This window comes from Egretta garzetta, unplaced genomic scaffold (assembly GCF_000687185.1).
Source record: "Egretta garzetta isolate BGI_Z169 unplaced genomic scaffold, ASM68718v1 scaffold405, whole genome shotgun sequence".
Taxonomy (NCBI): domain Eukaryota; kingdom Metazoa; phylum Chordata; class Aves; order Pelecaniformes; family Ardeidae; genus Egretta; species Egretta garzetta.
Genome location: NW_009259854.1, coordinates 2,266,948 through 2,289,708, shown reverse-complemented (window position 1 = coordinate 2,289,708; position 22,761 = coordinate 2,266,948). Strand labels below are relative to the sequence as shown.

General features: G+C 40.0%; 1 long non-coding RNA gene across 1 annotated transcript; it reads left to right on the top strand.

Moving 5' to 3' along the window:
• The first annotated feature begins 2,195 nt into the window (after positions 1-2,195).
• Positions 2,196-21,869, top strand: LOC118452406. The gene is made up of 3 exons (XR_004842178.1): positions 2,196-2,469; positions 18,489-18,615; positions 21,773-21,869. It is a non-coding gene; the product is annotated as an uncharacterized LOC118452406 (long non-coding RNA).
• The last annotated feature ends 892 nt before the right edge of the window (positions 21,870-22,761 follow it).

Genomic DNA, 22,761 nt, shown 5'->3' with positions numbered 1-22,761 from the left:
CGGGGGCGGCGCCCGCCCCCCGGGCCGTGCCGGCCGGCCGGCAGAAAGGGATAATCCGTGTGCGGGGGCCCTTCCGCCGTGTTAAAAGTTGGTCTGGGGTGTTTTGTTTTGGTTTTTCTTTCCGTGGAAAAGAAAACTTTTACCTCCGTGGGGAAAAAACAGATTTCTCTGTCAAGAGTCGTCACGTGAAAAATTTCAACCAGCGGCTCCGGAAAGCCACTTGATGTTCGAAAGCGCTGAACGCCAGCTATCTCCCGCTCTCTTTGGATGCCTTTTTATGAATTTTGGCAACTACAGGCTTTGCTTTATCGCTCTGCAAATGCGCTCCTATTAAAAAGAAAAGAACCCCTCGGCTTTTCAGTGTTTGATGTGTGTTTTATTAATTCCCTTGGCCCCATTCACTTGCTAGACATTCTTCCTCTTTGATCTATTGGTTAATGGTGTTCGTTTAGGAGAGGTATTCATCTGAGCAGGCTTCAATATTCTATCAAGGAATCTGAATAAATATAATTATTTCTTATTTTCTAACATGGAGTAGCCGAGGGCTTTAGAAGTAGAAAAGCATGGGAAAAATTGAATTTCTGGGCTTCCTTTAATAGGAGAGCTTTACAGTACAGTCAATAAATCTGGGCTTCTTAATGAAACGTTCATAATAGCTACAATTAAGACCTCTGCTGGCTTTCTTTTTGAATTAAAAATACATTTTTCAACAGATCTTTCAATATTACATTTTTTGTTGCCAAGTTGCTGGGTTTGTCGATGATAGTTGTTGCGTGAACTCTGCCTTCCTTGAGTCAAAGAGCAGGGACGTCACGTAGCGTCTCTTTAAAACATAACCAGTGTGCATCAGTCAACAGATTTTTGGCAAGTGAAATACTCCCATTTATTAATAGTGGTGGAAAACAAATTTTTTTTTTGAATGCAGGTGAGCAAAAATAATTTCAACACTTTTTTTGGGGGGGGGGGGGGGGAAGGCTGTTTTTATCATTTTTAACCATGCGAGTCTTGTCTGTCCCCTAGGGAGGAATGGTGGGGCGAGAGAGGGCCGTGTTCTCTCCCAGCCTCTGCCAAGCAAAAGGTAAGGGTGCTGGGGAGCTGTCTGGTTTTGTCTGGAGCCAGGACCTGATTCCTCCCTGCCCCCAAAATGGTGCAGGTGGGCCAGCACTTCAGGATAACTTTTTCTTTTTTTGGGGGGGGGGGAGAGCAAGTGCCTGAGCAACTTGGTTAACAAGCACTTTACTGTACTGATGAAGCGGTGACTAATACAATGCAAAGGATCCATTTTTATTTCTCTCCCTTCCCCCTACCCTGCTCTTACACTCCCTGCTCTTTTTCCCCTCGGTCTCTTCCAGTCTGTCTGAAATGCTTATACATTTTTTTTCCTTCTGCTCCTGAAACTGTGCTGGGCCATTCCCTCTTTTTTGCATTAGTTTGTTGGTCTCTCTTTGCGTTATAGATCATCTTTGTCCAAAAAGCAGTGCAAACAGCACCTCCCGGTGCCATGCACATACAGGATGCCATGTGTCTTGTCCCGGTACCTGTCTCATGAGGCAGAAACTGTGTTTCTCATATTAGGTGTGGTGCTGAATGTGCTAAACAAGCAAAACTGGAGACAAAGGGAAATGACCAAGAAGCCATGACCTCCAATTCCTGGCTCTCTACAGGCCCCTTTCTGCAGAACTCCCATCAAAAGTCAGTATTTCTGTGCATCCAGTCCTGGCAAGACCAGACCCTTGAAACCAGAGAACCCTCAGCTCCCGGGTGCAGTATTTATGGCATCAGTGGGGTGAGTTCACCCACATTTCAAGGCAGAATGCATTTGTCTCTACTTTTTCCTGGCTTCTGCTCACCAAAAAAACCCACATTAGCAGACCCATGCTACTAACTGCTTCCTGCTTCTGTTGTTTAGTGTTTTGTAGCTACCACGGCTGACCAACAAGCTGTAAATCTTGCCTGGTGTTTTTGTAACAAAGGAAAAAATAGAATGATTTGTGTTGACTTTTGGTCGTCGTGTATCATTATTGATTGGAGGGAGGGCGGCGGAGGAAAGCGTACTGTGTGTCTGTTGCGTGCCGATTCTCCAGGAAGGCGGTGGTAGCTAGCAGTCAGTAGAGGGCAATAGAGAAGTACAGTTTGTGATACCTAAAGGATTTGAAGCACTGATTATGTGTTTACAGAAAAGAAAAAGAAGAAAAGAAGAGCCAGGAGGATAGGTTGTTCAGTTTACTACTGGAGACCTGACTGTGACAGACCACCAAGAAAACAAAATTTTCAAAGAGAGCAAAGATGACCTTCTGCAGCATCTGCAAGCCTCTCCTTTTTTTCTTCAGAGTTACATGGGATAACTTAGCCAGAACTTACTGATGACTGCATGTTCAGTAGACTCGGGAATGGACTGAGAGATGCGGGAAGGCACTCTTTGGAAGGAACAGAAGAGGAGGCATTTCAAAGATCCTGCAGGTGACTGAGGTGAGCAAACTCACAGCTTCTCTCTTTCAGGTGAGATAATGGGTGTTCAGTCAGCTGTATAAAAGTCAGGAGCAAACTGAGTGATTGAAATTACACGAGAATTTTGCTATTTCAGGCATGCTGGTGCAAGACTAATTTTATCACGGAAAGAAAAAAAAAAAGGATAGTGATGCTACAAGGATAAGCATTTCTAAGCATATGTTATTTTGGAGATGTGCTAAAACTGGTGACTTGTTTTATGTCTAATGTTTTATATTAGAACTGTTTGAAACATGCTCATCATTTTACAAGGTTTATGTGCTGTAGTTCCTAGACTCCCTAGTTTACAGAGAAATATATAAAGAAGATATGACTATTGTTATTCCTTTTAGAGGGGATTTTTGCTAAGCTTTTGGACAAATGTGACTTGGAGGTTTGGGGAAATTTATTGAGAGATTTTGAATGCATGGTGGAAATGCCCTCAGATTCTTCAAAGGCTTTATTATCAGAAAGATACTGAGAAGTGATAACAAAGAATATAGCAATAACAAAATGAGTTAAGCCACAGAAATCAAGAGGCTAACAGAGGGTTGGGAAAGCAGAAAAAAACAAGAGACTAAGTTAGGAAATAAGGGTATGAAACGCTTTTCTATTGCCAAGATCTCGGCTGGTGTCACCATAACACTTGGAAAATATCCTCAGGATGCTGGGAACCATTAAAGCAGTACAGATTATCAGAGGATAAACTTCCACTTCAGCTGCCACTAGTACCAGAAGTGACCAATAAGAAACGTTTGGGAAATGAAAGATGAAGAATTGAAGCATTGACATTCTGGGGATATCACAGAGCAAGTGCAAGGGTATCTAGAGGTCAGTCAGACAGTACCCATCTGAAATAAGGCAGGCTGATAAATAAAAGGAATAAATCATACTCTAAAAAAGATCATCAGCTTTCAAAAGCTAATTAAAGGAAAAGTTATCTAATGTTCCTCCTGAGCCTCCTGAGATTTATTTTATAAGTAGTACGATAGGTAAAGCTACGTCACAGTGATTTATCTATGCTCTGAGTGCCAAAATATGTAAAAGATTAATATGATGATTGCTTGTTTATGCATTGTTTAGAGCACAGCTTCCTTGCAGAGAAAAGTGAAAGATGACATATAGAAAGCATGTCACTATTTTCCATGGGTTGGCAACATCCATCTGACAGAGAAGGGACTCAGTGAATGTCAGAATCCCCCTGATCTTTTAAGTTACAAGTTCCAGTTACAGTCTCCGATTTTTAATTCCTCTTATTCCATTTCCAGCATTCTAGATTTTCTTGCATACCTGCAAATCCATTCTCTCAAAAGCTAATAGAAATTAAAGATGGTATTGAATAAAAACCTCAATGAGAAACATACCTGCAGTTTAAGGAAATCCATACTTGTATACCAACTCTTCTTTAAAGCAGTGCCTGGTAGAAATGGTTAATTCTTTGTCTACAATGTGAAGCTTTAGGGCAATAAACATTCTCCTACAGCTGATACCTATTTCAGAGAAATTAGCACGATTGCTTGTTGGTGTTTGCTGAAGAGTTTTCTCATGGGTCATATCTCTACAGATACAATCAAAGGGGTTTTTGTAGTGGGGAGCCACACAGGTCAGTGGCTGGGGGTGAGAAATGGGAGCTACTGTTTGTTCAAGTCCAGGCTTTGCTTTGCCTCTGTGTGACTTTGTGGTACATTGGGCCTTTTTATGGTCAGCTTATGAAGTGGCCAGCCTGGCATCCTGCCCACCCTGAGGGCTGGGATTTGAATGTCAGGCTGCAGAGGCACAAGGAGGCCCTCCTTCCACAGAAGTTATGGGAAAGGCCATCGTCTGGTTGCAGTGTCCTTCAGTACGCAGACAAATATACTCCTACGCCAGTTCTGGATACGAGTCCTTGTTACCTTGAGTCCTAAGAAACTATTCCTTCCTTTTCAGTCATGGAACAGTTGCCTAAAAAATGTTGAAATCTCAAGCTGAAGTTCCACCTGTGAAAAAGACGTGCTAATTAACATGTTAATTGTCATGTAAACCTCTTTGCTTAATGAGATGTGAAATAGCCCCTACTGTTAGGAATATCAACGTGCACAGGAGTTTGTCCCAAGTGCTCGGGGTCATTTATTGCTGTGCTGCAGCATAACCCAGGGCTGCTATTTCAGCCTCTTGCCAAAATAGGAACATTTTACTTTCTGATGAGTCATCTGGGTTTCACTCAGATCTTGTAAGGCTCCCCCACCCTGTTCTTCTTTGCTGTGTAGGCCAGCCCCTGCCCTAGAGGCCTTGGTTTCCCAGCCCAAAAGATGGGGTGGAACCCTCTTCAGCAGCTGTTGGCTCCATTCCTTAATTAACTTGGAGGGGACTGCTAATGAGTGATACGGAGCATTTTCTCTGTCACTGGAGCTGAACGTGCAGCATTCCTAGCCTTTTCTGGCCTGAAGGGTGGCAGAGTGCTGCTGGCAACTGAGTTGGAGTTTGCTACATGCTGTGCTAAATGTTACCTGCACCAAGACAGGAAGGGAACTAGGTTAACTAAAGGAGGCAGGTGTAGGTATTTTCCATATTGGTCATATTTACTTATGAACAACACAGAAGAGCTATATGTTTCGGGAAAACATTTATTGGGGGTTTTTTTTCCTTCTGGTGCAAAAAGGGGATGGGGAAGTAATTTTTTATTTCTTTTTGCCTTTTTTTTTCCTTTTAATTCTTTAAAATAAAACAGCGACCTGTTCTAAAGTGGCACTGGTTTGAGCATGAGGTTGAACTAGATGACCTCTAGAGGTTTCCAACCTTACCCTGTAATTTTCAACACTCATGCTGTTATTTTGGATTCTTCCTGACTCTGAATTACCTGGGAGAGGAAAAAAAAGGTGACTATTTTTAGACAATTTTCTTTCCCCCCTAAGTTATTATTTTAATTAATTTGAAGAGGACCAGAGAGACTAAAAAACGGGTGCTTCCAATAAATAACTGTGTCACAGAGTAGTTCTTTGCAGTTGTTGGTTTCTGGGTTTTGTGGTTTTAGGTTTTGTCATAAATGCTTCAGCTATCGTGTTTAGGCTGCTTAACAGAATTCCTATTATGGAGAAATTTAGTCAGCTGAGGGCTGACACTGAGGGGTGTACTCCCTGCTGCAATCAAAAAGTGGCTTCTCACACCTGTTCATAGTATCCAAAGTTGGTCTCATGTCTGAGAAGCTGCCATCATTGCTGATTCTTCCAGTTTCATACCTGGTGAGTCAGATGGCAAGAAGGGGCAGAATATTTACTGCTAAAGTATGTGAAATAATGTGAACTTGAAAGGTTCATATCAGTTTTACAGTAATCAGTTTTGGCTAAATTCATTCAAAATTAAACTCTTTACCCAGCTGACATCCTTAATTCATCACCCTTGCTGAGACCAAGATCTTCAAAGCCATTTACAACAGCTAAACAAACCTATCTTCCCTTAGTTTTGATTATAAAGCCTGATAAAATGCGCAGTTAGAGATGACAGTGATGGGTATAATTTAGACACAAGAGAAGTAACAGAATCAGACTGATGCTTGGAGTGAACTTTAAGCCAGAGTTTCACAGTGGAATATGGGTGGGTGGGTGATGCAGTGCTCCTTATCTGCTTCAAAACTGCTGCTGAGGCACAGTGGTAGCACAGCATATTTTATCTACATTGGGAAGAGAACACTTGAGTTTTCATTGCCAGTAAAGTGGCATTGCCCTCAAAAATTATTTCTCTTTTAAAGGAAAAACTGAAATAGAGAGTATGTAACTACTTCATAAGTCTGAAGCAGCTTCACGTGACAGTAATTTAATTAGACTGCAGTATTATTGTCCTGACTAGTGATAGAAACCAGGAAACTTCTTCAGTGAGGTTTGTATTATGGCTGTGTAATTCCCCAATACTGAAAGGAGCTAGCCTTTCTGAAGTTGGCCTACATGCAAGGCCCTCTGCTTTCCTGTGCTCCTCAGAGATTTTGTACAGAACACCAGGCAGCAAGGGGTAGATGATTCAATGGAATATTTTTTTCTAAAACACCAGAAGTCTCTGATTAAGCATCCCAAGTTAGAAAAAGCTCAAAGTAGTTATATGCAGATATGTTAAACAAACATGATCAGAGTTGTCATTAACTTGCTACTTACTTGAAGTGTAGGGAGGGGCTGATGCAGTCTCCAGACTTTCTCCAGAAGGCCCATAGCCATATGTTTTTATGTATTCTCTTCATTGTTATTAGATAATGCTAACCGTAGTGTTCATATACAGTCCACATCAGCCTCCTGAAAGGTTGTTTTGGCCCTCAGTGAGGAAAAGGATTGTTTTCCCTTTTTAGAAAAGTAATTTTAAAGTTGCCAGGCTGATGGCATGGCAGGATGTAAACAATTTTGTCAATTCATAATCGAGCTTAGTTTGTGAAAATAACAATTATTTCTTTTTCCTCACTGTGTCCTTAAGCAAAGTTTTCCTTATGAAATATGTGTGGGTTTGTTTTTTTTATTAATCTCACCCTTCCTTCTAAGCCAGTCAGAGATCTCTGCATCCCTTGGCACTGTTTGGAAAAAAAGATCTGGCTATCACGAGAGCTTGGGTGAAAGACAGGACAGAGGAATGCCTGTAGGAGTAAAGGTCCAGGTGGAGAGGTACTGGCAGGTCTATGAGGAGCTTGTCACAGTGCCCTGTTGATGCTCTGCTTCTGTTTTGTTTGCTCTGCTGGTTAATCATTTGCTTGAGCGCCCAGGTACCATGGTGATGGACACACTGCCAGTGCCACAGACCCAGCATGCTGCATATTCATTAGAACATTATTTTTGAAAGGAAACCCAAACCAAATACAACTTTGAAAAGCCTTAGCATAGCTAACATTGCTGGTTTACTTTTCTCTCTAACAATACAAATTAGCATGGTAAGATACAGGCTTCTTCCTCCCATATTAGGTTTTTCATTCTGCTGTTGATTTCTCATGAAAACTTAATTGGTTTGAAAGGCTTCAAACTTCTTCCATATGTTGAGTATAAGCACATTTGTGCATTGGCCGTTCTGTGTAGCTATTGAGATGTTTGTTCCATTGTCATCAATATTAAAATCAGAGAAAGGGCCTTGGAGTAAAAGCCAAATGCATCTTTGGTCTATTAAGCCCCACCGGTTTGCTAGCGTGACCTTTGTGAAACTGGGGGTATAAAGTGCAACTGTGAAAATCCTGGCCAGCAACTAACTGCTGGAATGCCAGTTGGCAAGTTATTCTTCCTTCTTCTCCAAATATGAAGCCTTCTGCCTGAATAGCTCCTATGCAGCGTCTCTTCTGCAGTGTCACGTTTTGAGGTCTCATCCTCACACAGACCTCTGTTGCTGTTGTTACTTTTTATAGTGCAGTGCTATTTATATCTCTGTTTGAGTATTTATGGTGGCCGCCACTGGAAAGTTAGCACTGAGCGATAGTTCCCCACAGAGGGCATTACTGTGCTAGCATCCCTCCAAGGTAACTGCACAGAATATAGAAACAAATGTTACCTCTTTATCATGAGCACCTTAAGAGTTCGCTCCCGGTTTTGCTGTCTTGAATTGCTTCACAACGCTGCTCTCTGAACACTGGTGCCTGGAGCAGACTGAACTAGCATACTGGTATTCTATGAACCCCTAGTGCATGACGTGCCCAGGAGGCAAACTAAACCACAGAGGAGGGACTCCGATAGAGCTAGATGTAAGGTATGCATCCACTGGAGCTGGGTAACTGTTCCTCAAACCTCACTGATCATAAAAGCTTGCTTTAACTTTTGTTGCAGCCCTCAGGAAATGGAAAAGACATCTTTTCCCCCTTACATTTCCTTCACATGATAAAAAACACCAAATATTTTTTTCAGGCCTGTCTTACCATCTGCTCTGACAGCAATTAGCTCACCAATTGGTGTGGGCTGAGTTCCATTAATATATGATAAAAGTGTGCAGAAAAGCTCAAAATTCAGACAGTGGTGCAGGGGTGCTGTTTATGTCTCCCTGGCATAAAGTAGGAAAGGCCTGTGATGCACTGCTTGCCAGAAGTTGGAGACATGAGCAGTGTGAAGGCAAAGCAACACCATTTGAATCTCCCATATTACTGATACACAAAAAAAAGTATAGTAAAGACACTAAATACAGCAATCCTGTTAACATTTCTGAGCAAAGGGTGAGTGAGATTTGTGGGACTTGTGGGTCAGGACAGTGGTCTCCTCCCTTAGCCTGCTTACTGTAAGATGATGTTGTTGGAGGAGTGCTGGGAGAGAAGCCCGGGCTTACCCTTTCAGGATTTAATTTGGAAGGCATTGGAAGTGAGATCCCCTCCTCTCTATCCTTCTGCAATATAGGACTTTCCACCTTGTCACCATGCGGTCCTTGAACTCTCTAGGATCCACAGATCCTTGTGAAACATACAGGTACAGCAACTCTGCTCTGCTCCGGTGTTTTACTGGGGAGAAAGAACAGCCCTTGAAGAAAGTGGAAAATGAGTGCTGCTTGCCTCCTATGCCTCTCCTGACTCCAGGAGCCAGTGCAGGTGGGGTCACACCCCTCTCCCAGGTGGAAGTCAAGCCAGAGTGCACAGGAAGGTACCAAACAGGGTGCAGGTTAGTGTTGTGGTATTGGTACCAAAGTAATACCTTAACGATCCTGGTGCCTGTAGTACGATTGCAAAACTGGGCTGTGGCATCAGAATACAGACTACTGCTATTGACATGCCAAAAATCTACAGCACAGAATCTATGACTTGTCCTGTAAAATGCTTTTGTTGCTGTGATGTTGCCAGTCATACAGGCAACCCTTCCTGCCGACCATTTCCTCTTTTTCATTAATCTGCAGTAATTTCTTTGCTGTTCCATTGCATTAAATCGCAGGGATATTCACAGTATTCACAGGTACGGTTCAATCAACTCCCTCATCCTTCCCTTCCCAGGGGTGTTCCATTTTTGAGAACCACCCTAGGAACACGTGCAAGTTGAGCCTGGATGTAGGCATCTCCTGCCAGCAGATCTGTGCACTTGTTTTTTTCCATGGACTATTGTCTGGAACTTGGCAAGCCTCTGGAATCTTTCCTGGATGAGCAGTTCTGGATTATTCACCAATTTTTTTGTGAGCTGAAGTGAAAATAAACATGAGCTTAGGACTCTGAGCTCAAACTGAAACCCAGGCTTTCCAATGTGAGCCTAGAACTGAGAGTTTTAATTTGGCCCTTTATGGATTATGATCCAGCAATAGAATTAGGGTTTTGAATCTGCATAGCATCCAGGTTCTGTGATACTCGTGTAAATATACTAGCTTAGCGCTTGCAGTACGTTTAAAGCCTGCTATTCATTTCTAACTAGTATCATTCTCCTCTTTGGCTACAGTGGGAGAAACTGGGTTTTTACTGTTGGTATTGGGTTTGGTACCTTATGACTGTAACAAAATCTGCAGATGTAGAAGTACGATAAATGCTCCGATATGAGGGTCAGAAATGAGTCCATTCTAAACAATTGTAATGTCTGTTGGAATAGGCAGAGAAAGAGTTTATGTAGTTTGCACAACTGCAACGCTCAACTGTTCACTTTCAGAAAGCAGATTTGTGATTTTTCTGTCCTCAAACACTTGGAAATTTTGGGTTAAAACAGCAGGCCCAAATCCAAACTGAATTCAGGTTTTCCAAGTGTCTAATTAACAACAAGTATCGGTACACCTGGAATTAAAAGTATATAAGGAAGGAAAAGCAATTGCCCAGTCTAGTGCTGAAAGGGTTAATGAGGAATTAAGGAGGAAATAAAAAAAGGCTGCTAGAGTTGTGTTTAATTTTTCAGTCTCTTTGCCGTCTGCCAGTCCTTTACAAGAGTGCTAAAAATTTCATTAAAAAATTAAAAATATATTTTAAAGATTAATTTAAGAAACTGAACATGCAGTCCTAACTTTGGAAAATTGCACACATTTGTGACTAAGGGAAAACTCAATTATTTCAGTGGATTGTTGGAGAAGTAGATGTGAATCTTGCTTTATCCATTCTCATCTTAACAGATTGACTTGGAAACCTTCAGTTTCAAAGATGGTAAAGGTGTCAGAGTGAGTTCATATGGAACAGATGGGTTTTCTGGAAAAAGCCTCCAATTTGATAAACTTCCAGAAAAATTTCCCATGACTGGCAGGAGACAAAATACCTTTGTCATGAATGTTTGCTGGTCCCACTGAAGTTGATGCTACTTTGGGGATTGGCTTCAGCTGAGATTAGGACTTTGGTTATAGACTGGTGTGAGCGTTGAAGATGAAGACGCTGATCACTAAAGCTGTGTCAGCTTCTCAGCAATGAACTGATGTTCTTTTTGGCTTAAGTTCAATGCTCTTTGAATGAGAACCCTTGATTTACATTTAGTGTTTCTCAACTATTCTTGTGGGGGTATTAAGCTGATGTCTTGCTACTGTTTGTGGAGCCACCAAAGAAACAAGCAAAAAGAAAGAGAAAAAAAAAAACCACCACCAAACCAAACAACAACCCCCTTCCCCCAGGAAACATTGATTTAAGTTTGGTGGCTGGTGTGGAATGTGCTTGTCCTTCCCTCTTGCAGCTGCAGAACATACTGGCATTGCAGGTGGGTCGTCCGACAGCTCCCTTTCTGACTGTTGCCAACCCTGCTTCATGGATCAGCCAACAACTGCCTCCTGAATTGTGCTTGCATCTGTTTCCTCTTCTTCTGGAATAAACAGTTTTGTCTGAAAAGAGCATTGACAAAGGCCAAAGTTGTGTACCCAGCCTGGCCCACTGATATAAAGGAAATCACATTTTCTTGATGCTTGTAGAATGAAAGTGGCAGCTGTTACCATGGAAATAGTCAATTTATGAAAGAAGTTTTGAGGAGGCTGAACATTACCACTAATCTAAGAGACTGCAGACAAGACAAAAGGTTAAAGTTGGAGATGTGCTAATTAGGAGATAGCTGCATTTCTGATAGTGTGAGGGTGGATACAAAGGAATTCTATTTGATAAAAATGCTGTTGTCCTGGCTAATCCCTTGAACCTATTATTTTGAATATACAACACGGATTAGATTCATCCCTAGTATAAATCCACTGATTTGTATTCAAATAGGTGTAAACTTAATGGGTATAAATACGCACTTTGTCCTGGAAAGGTTCTTTCAAATACTTCCTTGAAATATATTTTAAGAGATATTTTTTCACATTCCCTTTTTGGAGACATTTTCCTGGGTTTTGTTTTATATTTTGCAAGTACCGATGTCCTCTCTGTCCTTTTCTTTCTGCTCAACACATTTTCTGAGGTGCAGAAATTGCTGTGGTTTTTCACATTTCTCCTTAAATGTGCTAAAAATGTTACCAGCAAACAAAGAACAGGCTTTGTTATTTCCACTGCACTTCCTCTGTTGATTGACTGTGCCAAGACAAAGTGAGTAATACAGTAAAGTCATCATCTGCAAACAGCAATGTTTGGGCCAGATCCTCTCTGCTCATACCAAGTGCCAAATCTTCACTCTCTTCAGGAGAGATGCATCTCTCCACGCGTTCTGAAAATGCAGCAACATACTATTTCTGTTAAATTTCTCAGCTTTAGAGCACTGACAAACTCCATCTGAGCAGCTAATAACAATTTTTAAACTATTTCATAGTTTGCGCTGGATAATTTCACAAAAGACTTCGTTATTCTTCATTAAAGCTCCTGTTGATTATATATATGTGAGCCCTAGCGATTAAAATAATCTTGGGCCCTACATTTTTTCTATTTGTTTATTTTCACTTACAAGTAGCCTGCATTATCGCAAAAGCCTTTATCTGTCTAATTAGTTTTACGTGGACTTTGTAACGAAGACTGTATATGGAAAAAATGAATGGTATTGACAGTACAGGAGTGCCCAGGTACTCTTCTACCTGGGGCACAATGATCAAGAGCTATGAAAGGACAGCAGAACCAGGTTCCAACTCCAGGATGGAACTTGAGACCCTCACTGCTAATCTCAAGTGACTTGATGCATCCCTTCTTAGGGGCACTTACCTGTTACTACTTCTTAAGCTGTTTTTTAACCACCAAAAAAGTCTTCTCCTTAGTGCTCAGATTCCTTAATAATGTATAACATGATGTCAAATGCATTTCTAAAGTCCTGAGAGATGATATCTATTACACTTCATCTCTTCAGAAAATCACTTACCTCATCTAAGAAAACTGTATAGATAGTTTGTGTGGTGTCCCTTTGGTAAATTGCTGTTGCATTTTATCCCATTTTTCATTTATCTCTCTGTCTTCATATATTGTCTCCCTCAAAATGTATTTTAAGGCCTTTCATACTAATGAGATCAAATGAAATAGCTTGTAATTTCCCAACTGCCTTCTCCTCTTATTTTTCTTCACCTTTTCTTTTTAAGGAAAGAAACCATCTTTACTATTTTTCACTCCCAACTTTCTGGTGCCATTAAAAATATGTGTCACCGGACTAGCATTACACGTGTCAGAAATCTTTAGAAGTCAGAGACAGTGATTAACCAGACTTCAAGCTTGATGCATTCAACTTTTTGAGTCGAGCTTTTGTGTTAGCTGTGGTAGTTTCTAGTTGCGTACCCGCATTCTCATTATTCACCCCATCTTTGTCTCTAAATTCAACTTAAAACTTCTTATTGAAAACTGTGGCAAAATACCTAGTCGGAGCCTTTCCTTGAGTTGTCTTCAATCTCTACTCCATCCTTCCTCCACAGAGGCACAGCATTTTTCCTTGTCTTTATTTATTCACACTACCAAAGAGCCTTCTACTATTTGTTTCATATTCTTTGCAAGTTATAACTCAGTTGGGTTCTTGGCAGTTCAAACTTTATCTTTGTACTTCCTGTTCTCTCAGATGTTTTTAGTTTGTGGACAGTACCTTTGGCATTCTGTGTGGACTCTGCTTACTTCCAGTGCCTTCTTTTTGACATGGTTATTCATTCAGATTAGACCTGGGATCTCTTCTTACAAGGTCCCGCTAGGTGCTGGCTGCAGCTTTGTAAAAGCTACTTGTTCAGTTTACTGTTCCTTTTCTGCATTACAGAATAGACATTACTGGAAAGAGCTTAAATGCCAGTTTTATAGCTTTACAATGCTTTACTATGCTAGTGCAATTCTTAAGTTCCTATGCCTACTTTGCTTCTCTCTTACATAAATAATCCTACTCATGTCATAATCAAAGCTATGAATATTTGTGTGAGAAAAGGGATGCAGATCAGGGTCTACATTCCTTAAAGCACTTTCACCAGGTGCAACATTTTCTTACAGTGTGGCTTTTTTAGCTGAACTGTAAAAGCTGTTTAAGAGATACACGTGCAGTATCAAAAGAATTTCAGAATATTTTGGAAGGTGAAACTGCTTGGATACCAAAGGATGCAGAGATTTGTCCAGGTGCCTAGTATTTCTCTAATAGCCTTTTGCCACTTGACTCAGGTTTTATTTCTGCCTTTTTAAGTATTATTAGATTTTCTTTTGGCACCCTGGTGATTTGCAAATGTACAAGTACTGTACTGAGTGCTCAGGAAAATGGTCTTTCACAGAACTAAAATGTTGCATGGAGAAAGTTCCTTGGTAACTATTTATTACTTGGATTTTTGTCAGGTCTCAAGATATATCATGGCTGTGTTGCATTAGCACTGGAAAAGCATATTCAGCAGCAGACTCTGCCCGAAAGAGCTTGCAACTGAGATACGTAAAGTACACTCAGGGCCAAAGGAAGCAAACGTTTTTTTATGGTCACTGTGAAATGTGGGAAATAAGCCAGTGTCACTCATCTAGGGCATGCCCAGTAGCTGAACCCAGTCTCCTTGACTTCTCAATATCTCTCTCAGTTGCAGAAAGATTTTTCCTATTTTCATCCACTACAGTCATTAATAGGAGTAGGAAATTTCAGTAGGATGCTGGGAATGAAAAGAGACAAAAATTCAGTTATTTTCCTGCTGTTTCACTTACTTTCATAATCTGTCACCATATGACAAAGTAGTTGGTAGAAGAAGGCATTATGTGTTCTCTACTGGTGCCATTGCATTTTTTAGCCAATCCAGTAGGGGAGTATATATTAGCTATTAATCCGTTACAGGGAGAAGGCAGTGGCTGGGTCAAAACCTGATTTGGCTGTTAATTTGCAGATTTTGAGCAATAGACATGAAATGACTGAACAAAGAAGTAGATGACAATGCAGAAAACATTTTTTGGTATATAAAAAGCTTCCTTTTAGATTGAGCCTATTCATAGGTAATATTACACACAATTCTGAGAAGATATTAGGAAGTCTCAGTACATTTAGATTTTCAGGTTAACTGGTGAGCTGCACAAATGTGACCTGAAATATGACTCTCCTGTGGTTTCTACTTACAAATCCTTTTTCCACTACAAATAAATTATGAAATACACTGAATGAGAAATCTGTATGTGATTCAGTACTTACCACTGTGTCAACTTCACAGCGAGGCAGGATCCTGGATCACAGGAAATTAAAGGAAACAGAATTTTATTTTGAAGAGTGTCATCTCATGTACGTACAAAGCTATTACTTCCCTCTCTGGCAGCAAAACTACATATTGTATTTATCAAAAGAACAGCAACGAGTCTCATAGAAGTGCTCACATAATGTTATATTAAGGAATTTCAAAGAAATTCTGATCAAGATGGTACTCAGGCTATGAATATCTACAGAATTGTCAGGTACCAACAGTGCTGTAAAGATCACTACAAGAGGGCTTCCGCTGGCACCACTGTTGCAGTTGCTCACCCAACAAATCTTCTGCTCAGTAATTTGTCTCAACAAAAAAAAAATCCAAATAATTTTACCACTGGTAATGTTTTTTGCCCAGTGTCCTAAAATAGCCAACACAAATCTTTGTTTCATTCTCTTGTTCTGGTTGGTTTTTTTTCAGGGAAGAAGGAGGTGTTCAAACAACTAGAAAGTTTTCCATCAATAGTGTGGAGGGAATAGGTTAAACGGGGATGATAAATAATGATAATGGAAAGCTGCCCCTTCCAGTATATGTGCTGGCTTTCTGATCAAGATTATCAGAAAATGCAATCTTAGCCTTAGGATTTGTATTCCTGCATTAACTTTTCAGGAAAACAATTCTACTACATCAAGGACACTCCCTCTGTTAACAGCCTGTTAGCGTGAAGGGTGTTGATCTAAAATCCAGAGGGACAAAAATAACTGGTTTAATTTTCAGATCTGTAAAATGTACAGATTACTAGTTGAAAAAACATGTAATTTTTTTAACGCTTATTTGTTAAAAATAATACATATTTTTGACTTGGCTTATACATCTGTGTTGATTTTTCTTAGCTGTGGAGAATGAGCTACAATACAAATAATGTGGCATAGGTATTTACTCTGCAGTCTGTCCAAACAAACTGACCTGATTAAGGTGAAAATTTTTCATTGCAGCAGTTTTCTATTGGTACATTAGGAGATTTGTAGTGAAAGGCATGTTCTTTTTGCAGGTTTATTTTAATAAAAGACAAAACCACCTCAACCCCCAAATACTCAATCACAAAACCATATTATTTTTAATTCCAAAAAGGCTGCATAATATCTTCTGAGTAGTACACTTTAGATGCTTCTTGCTCCTGTTCTACTTAGGGGCCTGTTTTCCTGTCTGGACCTAATCTTCCATGACGTACCACTGCCTCTGCTTTATGGCTGTGGACATAGCCTATTCTCCAATGAATTGAGGGAAATACAGTCTAATCATGTAGCTACACAAGGGAATGAGAATATGACTCACTCAAACTTTAATACCTGTGAGGGCCAAAAGCTTGTATTTAAAGCTCCTCTGGCAAAATTGAACTCTTCTCTGCAAAGGAAAAAAACACAAATGTTTTTACTTACCTCTAGACACCTAGTTCTCATGTACTGTTGAATACTTATGCTGACTTCAGTAAAATTAGTTCACAGGAAATGAGCTTAGAATTTGAGCTGTGCAGAAACCAAGCGATGCGTGTGAAAAGCTCAGTCTGAATTTCTATACAAATGACTTCATCTGATAGGTGGAAGAGAGGGATGATGGTGAGTTAAGAGCATGTTTGGCTGTTGGTATTCTTTGGCCATACTCTTAGTTGTACGGAGAACTTTTTTGTTGATGGCTCTATTAATCCTTCCTCTTAGATCATAGCATCTGAGACAAAAAGCATTTTTTACACAAGTGTTGTGCATGTGGCACGGCCCACACAACTGAAATCCATCTCTGAACTACAGTGTCAGCTTGACACCAGTTACTGTCTGTGGCTCTGGGATAGGTATCTTTAAGCATCGAACAACAAACAGAAGTTGCATTTCAAAGCCTTGAAACCAGCTGCCCCTTTGAAAGCTCTCCAATTTGGACAGAATATTCTCAGCTTGGATTGCTTAATCAATGCTCTGTTTTCACTTCGTCGGCAAAAAATAATATAAAAATAAAGCTTCTCTATTAACAAATTGTTTGTCATTTCCAAGCTGGCTGCAGAGGTCTCTCTACCGAGTGACTAAATCTTTATACCTCCTCCTCTTTGGAGAGTCATTAAGCTTAGAAGCATTAGCCTCCACAGGGCTGATCAGGATGGCTTGTATTAAAACATGTCAAAACTGTTGGACAGCAGCTTGTTAAAAACTTCCACATTATGGATCATTCTGACTGACTGGGCATAAATTAGTGCCAGTTCTGTTATTATTTTTAACACAAGTTGCAAAGATACTTACACATCGTAATTGAGCCTTTAGGCTGGGGTCAACACAGGTATTTAGTGCATCTGAGCTCTTCCAATTTTTCTTTTTTATTAACCCAAAATCTTTTATATGGTCTGTCTATTAATTAGAAATCTGAGTAACTGTTACTCAGTGCAACTACAAGACTGTTGAGAAACTGATTGTCAGGTTATTCGCCCACATCTTCCTTGGCTTTAACTCAGATCAACAGTGTCACTGCTTCTAAAGCTTGGATTTGTACAGGGTGCTCCACAGCTCTGCGCTAACCTATAGCTCTGCAAGAGACTGTTAACTACAAGGCAGCTCTGCAGACCAACGCTTCAGACCAAATGGATTTGCCAGTGATTCATGTCCACGTACAGAGCAAATGGCGACTGTGCGTATACCTACATCCACCATGACTTCCATCAGGTGACCTTCAGTGCATCCCATTTGTACCCTGGTATTTCATCCACTTTAAGGTAGTGAGTGACCTGGGACTTGGAGGGGGTACGGAGCAGATGCACGTTTCAGCTGACATGGCCTCTGGCAAAGGGGCAGGCAGGGGCAGCCTATTGAAAACCTCTGTGCCGGAATTCACTTGAGCTTGTCCCTTTGGTGAGTACAAGGGGAGCAGGAGCAGGAGATGGAGGAGAGGGGAGCAACCATCATCCTTTCCCCCCTTGTATTTCAGGGGAATTAGTCCCTGTCAGGGAGAAAGGAGGGAACAGTCCCTGCCCACAGGAAGAGCATTTTGTTCTCTGCCTTTGTATGCACCATGCGAGGGTGTGAACTATATCTTTCCTCTCATCGCCGCTGTTATACCACAAAGACAGACTCTCCTCTTCTCCTATAACTAGGCTTTCAGAGCTCAGCAGCAAAGGTACAGGCCCATGTTCTGCCAGAATATGACTTGGCATTTTGTTAGCACCAGAGAGAATTGGAGTCCAGTATCCAAAGGCAGATTTTAGGTCTTTTTTTTTGAAGACTACGCTCCAAGTTAAATCATTTTGTTGTCTGACCAATTCATTGGGAAAAATTAACATCTCTGTTTCCTGTCTTGTATGCTATACATACAATTTGAGTATATTACGTTTATTATACTTTGAACTTTACAAATTTCCTGCAGTTTCTAGGAAAACTTCCTTTAAAAAAGCAATAAGCTACTGACCAATATGTAGAAATGATTTAGCAATTTATTTTTAATAATGGAGAAAGTCTGAAGAAAAAAATTCCTGGCCTATTGGGACAATTTGTAAAGAAGGAAATATAGGAGGAAAATCATCAGATAAATGACATCATATAATTCACCCTGGTCTAATTTGTGACTTTCAGATTTTGAGCATTTCTTAATTTGATTTGCAGGTGATGATCTGCTGCTGAGATAAATAAATCTTAGAAATTGATGAGACTGCTCAGCCATTTGCTGTGGTACCACTCCCACATGAGGAACGCGTATCATCATCTTTCTTCAAGTATCTTCTCTCCTGTGGTAAGTTTTTCAGACATAAAAATCTTCTTCTGTGTCAGGAGTTTTAAGAAGAGGGAGTGAGGTGAGTTCAGAAAAGTCCAGCTCCGGTCCTAGATTTTGTTGGCAGAACTGGAAGCTATAATCAGTAAACCTAGTTGTACTCATGTTGAACACATGTAAAGTTTTCTAAGCCTGTGGAGTATAGTAAATACCACAGAACTAAATTAAAGGTGTCATTAACTGTAGTTTGTATTTCCTTTGTCCCCATGAAGTGGACCACGTTTGCACAGTGTGTAAAATTCCTCTACTTGTCTTACTATCTGAAATTAATTTTTTCAATACTGGCATCTGTATTTGCAATTTATGACTTTCAAAGTGACATCAGTCCCTCTAAATAATGGGAAAAAAAAGAGCCACTTATCCAATATTAAAAACAAACAAACAAAAATCCATTAATAATTCTGACAACTAACCTTTGGAATGGAGACCTAATTAGTTCTTATTGAGCTTGGTCCAAAGATCACTGAAGTAATTTGGAGTCTTTCCATTAAAGTTAATTGACTTTAAAGCCAAGATCTTTCTCAGACACGCTGGTTTAGCAGCACAGGGTAGCAGTCACCCTGTCACCCATCAGCAACATCACCCACAGATGTTGCAGTAGGTGTTCTTTTGACATTGTTTCTGGTAAAGGTGTTGCCTAAGTTGATGCTGACCCTGTGGGCATATAGAGGACGTGGAAAAAAACTTGTGCCCTGAGTACCCATTTATTTGGCAGTCACCAAAGCCTGCAGGTTTCACTCATTCCAGCTTCACTGTGGAGCTTTCATCAGAAGTGTCAACATTAACAAGATTTTAAACTGCAGGCGAATATAGAACATCATTTGATCCTGGCAAAGAACTGTTTGCCTCAGCACTTGTGGGATAATGTAGAGTAAGCAGCAAATCATTGATGAATCTGTAATGCAACACCAGTCCCAGGAGTGCTCAGGCAAAATTGTTGCAAAGAAGAAGGAAAGACACCAAAAGTGATTAAATGCAGCCATAGATTCAGACCTTGGGAGACCTCTAGGGAGATTCTTCTTTTAAAAAAAAAAGAAAAGCATAAAGGAAAAAAGAAAAAGGGGTACAGAATTATGTGCTTAACTCTTTCATTCTGGCTTAATAAAAACCATAAGGAACCCACAGTTGCAGAGTGTTTACTGAATCTTAATTGGCCTGGAATCATCCTTGCAGTTACTCTAGTTTTATGCTTGTGGTACTGTTGCCTTCTGGCCATTATTCACGAGTTTCCAGTGAATCTTTTGCACGTTCTATCAGGCCATTCATTCTCATCACTGTTAAATACCTTATTTGCTTTTGCTGTCCATAGAGATAATTAATAAACATAGGATAAAATTTGTGTAACATTAATAGAGCAAGGTGCTTCATCTTTCTTAGTACCTTTAAAAAAATGTGGCAAATTCACTAACAATATCCAGCAATACTTAAATGGCGATTAGAGAACTTCAGTGGAATTGCATTGTCAAAATGGTACAACACATCTGTCAACACAGACAGTTGGTCCTTAGACTAGCATTTCAGTGGATGCTTACTTGCTCCCCATCTCTGTTTGTCTTGTATCTGGCTGCCACAGTTCAAATATAGATCCAGTGGGGTCAGTGCAGGTTGTGCCATAGTGATGGTTGGGACTTGTACTTAAGACCTTGGAACCTGGGAGATCCCTGCTCAGTTTCCGCCTCTGTTATGTATTTGCTCTGGGAACAGAGGTGAGTTGCTCTTGGGCCAGTCTTAACAGGGTTGACAGAGCTTCTTTCTTATGCCCTGGCTGCTTGGATAGTCCGCTTTGTGACAGGGCTTTGTTTTCTACTATATTTCTGTACCTAGGAAGTAGGGTTCCAATTCCATTTGGTGTCCCAGGTTACTTAACATAACAGATTTAATTTAGTCAGTTTCAAGTAATGGCATCAAGATAAAAACCCCTCCCTATCACATTAATTATTCTCAGAGTATTCCACCCCCTTTGCAAATTTATTTTTGAGACTAAGCAAGTTTATACTGCAGTATTAAATACAGTCATCTGTTTGGATTAAAGTAGTTACAAAGTTCCAGCTAATACTCATGTAAAGTTTCGATTAGAGCATGCATTCCACCTACTTCTACCAAAAATACTGACTTAATGTACCAAAAATAAACACTCATTTAAAAAAAACAAAGAAGCTTTTAAGTGATCATTCTGAAAATTTCAGTGGCATTTTGCAGTCATTTGCGTTGCATGATTCGTGCTTGAAATATTGTTTCCTACTTTCTCTGAAATATATTTCTCTGTTGTTTAAATTAAGATGCCTTTTGCTTTGCAGTGGCTGTTGGTTTTGGAGGTAGATGGGGATGGTTGTTAGTCTTTTATCATTTACAGCAGCGGGGATGTCACTTCAGAATATATGGGCCTAAAATGATGTGAGGGTCTTTAGCTTCATGGTTATATCCAGGCCAGTGGACATCCAAAAGAATTTTAGTCTCCAAGGTACCATCAGAAAAGTGGCAGGCAGTGTAGATGGGCAAGGAACCCCATATGTGGGCAATGAAGCCCTGCCCTGCCTGTCAAGTTCCATGACAAAATGGCCCCAGGAGGCTTTTCAAATCTGTAGTAAAGCACATGCTCAAGGGATTAGGCAGGAGGGAAGAAGAGAATCTACTTTTTTTTTTTCTGAACTCACAAAAAAAAAAAAGGAGCGTTCTCTCTCAGGCATAACCAAGATGGAAGGCAACGTCATATATTCAGCACCAAGATTTGTTGGGAATGTTTGTACTTGTTTCCTGAGAAATACATGGAGCCTCTTGATAATGCTAGATAATGGCAATCTGCCCTGTGGGCAGATGTGCACATAATAGATGGTGCCTGAAGCATCTTTGCCCACATTTGGTGAATTGTCCTTTTGTTTATGTTACTATATGGTTTAGTTTATAATATATTAACTGTTGAGAACAGTATCTCCTTAATGTCAGTAATCAATACCTCATTTATAAGTATGCAGATTTGAATAATGCAATAACAGTAATGATTTTTTCTAAGTGTATGGTAAAAATAGTGTGTCACTATTTTCCTGTGGTTGAAGATACTTTAAAATTGGTGGACTGGTCATACTGATTTCGAAATAATCTATTTTTGTTGTTGTTCCAGATGATGTAAATTCACGGAAAATGGTCTCAGAATCTGTCTAGACAATGCTTTTGGTTGTTTGAGAGTCTATGCACAATGTTTAAGAGTCTTGCTCTATGCTTTCAGCTGAGATTGAGATGAGGTAATTTTCCTTGAAGTTTTGTTGTTAAGGTCATTGATCAATACAGGACTTATGTTTGCATGTATTCAAGTACACAACTAGTCCTTCTGAAACCAGCGAATAAAGTTCTGACTTCACTGATGTCAATGCCAGAACTCCCACTCACTTCAGCAAGGCCAGAACTAATCATGTTTTTCAATGGAATAGTTTTGGGACAGGGAAAGGGAGGGTTGTTTTGTTTTTTACCAGTGAATGAAGGGTAGTCAATATTTTAAGATTTTATAAGAGATACAGTGCAGATATCCATGGACAACTGTCAGAAATACTTATTTCAGTTTTGTAAATATCGTCTGGTTTAGTCATGCCCATTCTTTATTTTGTCTTGACTTTTACATTATATATTAAAGTTAACCTTATTACTATGTTGACATGAAATGTAATCTAAATTGGTTTAGATAGCATTTAGATACAATTGATATAAAGCTTCTTACTACTTCAAACTAAACCCATTCAACCATATAAAAATAAATTATTTTGTCATTACCAAAATGCTTTTGTTTTAGATTCCTGAATCCCTTTTCTTAAAGACATTTGTTTAATGGGAAATTCTAAAGTAGTGACAGAAAGTAGTTCTTTCTGCTTTAGAGCATAATCAAACTCTGAAGGGTCAGGATTTCCTGCAGAACAGAAATTCCAGTTTTGACCATCTCTCAGTGCAGTGAGTACTTAATTCACTGTGGATGTTTACCAACTCGGTGAAAAGCTGGGTACTGAAGTGCTGTGCAAATTTGGAGCTTAGCAGGCCAATGTTATTCCTGATCAAAATGACATGAACATATGATCTTATTGCTGGTCAAATACATTGTCTGTGGTGCCTTGATTTTTCAGA